This window comes from Podarcis filfolensis (assembly GCF_964270895.1).
Source record: "Podarcis filfolensis genome assembly, chromosome: 8".
NCBI classification, from domain to species: domain Eukaryota; kingdom Metazoa; phylum Chordata; class Lepidosauria; order Squamata; family Lacertidae; genus Podarcis; species Podarcis filfolensis.
In genome coordinates, this window is record NC_139611.1 from 21,455,026 (window position 1) to 21,458,836 (window position 3,811).

Below are 3,811 nucleotides of genomic sequence, written 5' to 3' on the forward strand. Positions count from 1 at the left end.
CTGTAATTTGTTTAAAGCTGATTTTAATATTGTACATTTAAATTTCTGTAGCCTTCTCTGGGACATCATGGTGAGGAAATCCAACATTATGTTTTCAAAAGGGGGCAGATAAGCCAGACTGTTTGAATCTCCTTGAGGCCATTCTAGGCCTCTTTGGTTGAGTGCATTTTATTGGTTTACATTCTCCTTGAGTTTCCTGCTTAATCATTCAAAACATTCAAGCCTGTTTAGCCACCGTATCTATTCATTTGTATATGCCAATTCTGAATGGAAGCAGTGTTTCTCTAGGTTTCAACCCCTACATATTGCAGGGTGCAGTTTCAGAATAGCTGAAATGCTTTTCAAAGGGCCTCTTTTATGACCATGGAATACCAAGTGGTGAAAGTCTAGTAAGTGTGCAGAACAAGGTCATCCTCCCAGCTTTTTTAGGTTGCCATCTTGCTTCCCCAAAATGCTTGAGAAGCTGTACAGTATTTACATTCCTTTGTATAGCCCTGGCTGAATCTTTGCTTTGTGAGACTGAGGAGAATTCATTCCCCTTGAGCCTAAGGAGAGAGAGAATTAATGTTGCCTTGATGATGGTATTCACACACTCTTCAAATTAAAGAAGAAATTAGCACAGCACTTCACAGTTTAAATACAGCATGAGGAGAATTAATGCCATTCGAAGCTGATGCTGTTGCTAAGTTGCTTCCAGGCACAAGCAGGAGAAAGTTAGTTCACCTGGGGTCTAAAATACACAAGAGTAGCTTGAAGTCACAGAAGTGATGACTACCCCTGTTGGCAGCTTGTTACAGCCTTATTTTGTGGAGCAGACTTACAATGAAACTAATTGCAAATTACAGTTAAAAAATTCATGTGCATTTACAGGGTGCAACTTAGAGTGCTGAACAGAAGTACTGAGCCTGTCAAACCGGAAGGTTGACTGGATTGCATAATTGATAGCCTTTGACCCAAGAGCGCCTGTGAGGTCACAAAAGAGCCATCTCCTAGGGTTATAGGCTTCCTGGATGTCTCTGATTTACTTTAGTTATACTGTGCATTCTCCAAGCCATTAATAAAAACAAATAAAAGTAGAACTATAGTATGCTAACGAATAACAATGCTAAATCCGGAGAATCTGAAGGTGCACTCCATTGTTTTGTTGTTGTTGTTGGGAAACCCTTTTATTTACATGAGAGAGACAATGCTTCCCAAATCCCCTTACTTCAGAGGAATGAAGTGAGAGGAGTGGGTGGCCCCGATTCCAGGTCGGCCGTGCTTAATGGGCTTGTAAGTGATGGAGAACTCTCCCAAATAGTGGCCAATCATTTCAGACTTGATTTCCACCTGGTTGAAGGTCTTCCCATTGTACACGCCAGCCATGCTGCCCACCATTTCTGGAAGGATAATCATGTCTCACAGGTGGGTCTTGACCACCTCTGGCTTCTCCATGGGCAGGGCCTCTTTCTTGGCCTTGCACAGCCACTTGAGGAGGGAGTGCTGCTTGCAGCGCAGGCCGCGGTTGAGCTGCTGGCACTGGCAGGCGCTGTACAGCTGCATCAGCTGCTCGTAGGACATGTCGAGGAGCTGGTCAAGGTCAACACCCCGATAGGTGACCTTCCAGAAAGTATGCTTCTTCTTCTGCTCCACTTCCGCCATCTTGGCCGCAGTCTCCTCTGTGCATTCCATTGTTTTTTAAGACAGACAGATGCCAACAACAACTCCACACATAATGTTTCTCCTTCTTTTACAAAGTCTGCAATGTATTGCCCTGAACTTTAAAGAGAATTATTGCAAATAACTCACCTGACTCTTTCGTTTCTTCTAACTGCCACAAAAGACTTCCTGAATAACTGCAGAACATCGCTATCATTCATTATCTTTTTTGCTCTGTAGGAATTTCCTCCTAGTAGCCTGCAGCAAACTTTTAACTCTCCCTGTTGCTGATGGGCAGCATCATAGAATGGTAAATAATACTTGCCTCTGTGTATGTGCCTGTAAACTTCACGTGTCTACTACAAAACACAGGGCACCTTGAGCTCCCATTTTTACAAGCTGCTATCATTTTCTTCCTCCTTCGCTTTATGACAAAGGCTTTGCTGTGACAGATAATGAAACCTTACAAATGGATAACTACTGCAACTGCTTTGCTATAAACACAGCTTGTGCAGCGTATGATATGATGGAGTTGGTTTTGAACAGCAGGGAGGGATAAAACACACCCCTCCTGTCTGTTGATACCAAAGAAACCTAAATGAATTAATGCTCATGTTCCATAACAGTGGAAGCTATTAACCAACAAAGCAATTAAAAAGAGTTCATAATCGACAGTGGTGATACATGTATATTAAGTTACTGAGACTTTTGCATAAATTACTAAGGGATGAAATTACACATTATGGTGTTTTCGTGTTGTTGTTTTTTAAAGGCCTGCTTCGTTTGTTGACTTAACATATCTGCAGCCTCTTCAATAGCCAAAGTGCTCTGGGAAGGTCACAATAAAATTCCCTTAAAAACAACAAGTTGTAAGCTGGCGTCTGATGAATTTCAGAGGGCAGGGGGAGATCCACAGCCTGGGTGCCACTGTGAAGGTGCTCTTCTCTGGCATCACTGCACAATGAATGTCTCCTGGTTATGGGAAGACATTGAGGAAGGCGTCCATGTCCTTCCTGGACAGGTTTATTTGGACAGACACTCCTTCAAGTGTGTAAATCTCGAGTTGTCCAAGGCCTTGAAAATTCTGAGGGTAACTATATTGGCAAGCAGTGCAAGTCTTTAAGAACTGGTGCGATATGACAGCAACTGGCCACTGTTTAGCAGCAATCAAGAGTTAGAGGATACAGAGTCTTGAGTTAAGGAACCAGATCTGCTGCTGGGGTTCAGACCAATGAGGCTGATGGACATGAACCCTAAAAATGTCCTTTTGTGCCCATAGGGCCAGAGCTCTGTCCTCATGCTCAGCTTCCCTGGAGCCTGAGAAGTTGGGCACCTCCCACAGGACCTCACCGGTAGGGAACCCATTGGAGAGAGGATGAGTGACCATCTTCAGGCCAGAGAGATGACCCTTTAAGAATCCACCGCTATCAACATGTGGATGGAGGTTCCAAAAGGCTTGGGGCTTCTGCACACTCTTCTGCTCTTTTCATGCATGGTCTGTGCTTTAAAGCTTTGTGTCTGGGTGACCTCCCCCCACCCATAGCTTTCCCTGCAAAAACCCACTCCTTAGTGCTAAGAGCAAACAGCAGTCAACAGAAAATCCAAATTGATGCTTGTTCCAATTGAGTGCTAAAGAGCAGGTTTTCATGGGGAAAACTTTGGGGCACAAAGCACGCATGCTCGGACACAGAACTTTTAAGCGTGGACCTGTGCCTAAAAGAGCAGCGCAAAAGATGAGTGTGGATAAGACCTTGGTCTGTTCTCAATCTTTGTGGGAGCAAATTGCACCCTTGGTGCTATCCGTGGTCCTGCAACTTTGAGCCCTCTTACCACACAGTTTTTGGCATCAGACTTCTTGTTTTTTTTAAAAGGAGATGCAGCTGTGCAGAGCCTTAATCTGGAATGTGTTCCCAATCTGGAGAGAAGCCACACACCAGTTTCCCATCCAAAATCCACCCTCATTCCTGTCTCCTAGTGTCTGAGTACAGGTGTTCCTTACCCCCATTACACGGGGTTATGATCTGGGTCCCTGTGCACATAAATGAAATCATTACACGGGGGGTTGTGATCCGGGTCCCAGATTTACTTGAAATCATGTAAAGTAGGGAACACCCTCTAAGCACTCTTCAAATGCTCTCTCTGCTATGCTCTCTTCAATCCATATCAAGTTGGT

General features: G+C 44.2%; 1 pseudogene across 1 annotated transcript; it reads right to left on the reverse strand.

Moving 5' to 3' along the window:
• Nucleotides 1-1,136: 1,136 nt before the first annotated feature.
• Nucleotides 1,137-1,678, reverse strand: LOC310769674 (small ribosomal subunit protein uS19-like; annotated as a pseudogene). Its single transcript has one exon. The product of its transcript is annotated as a small ribosomal subunit protein uS19-like (transcript).
• Between the last annotated feature and the right edge of the window lie 2,133 nt (nucleotides 1,679-3,811).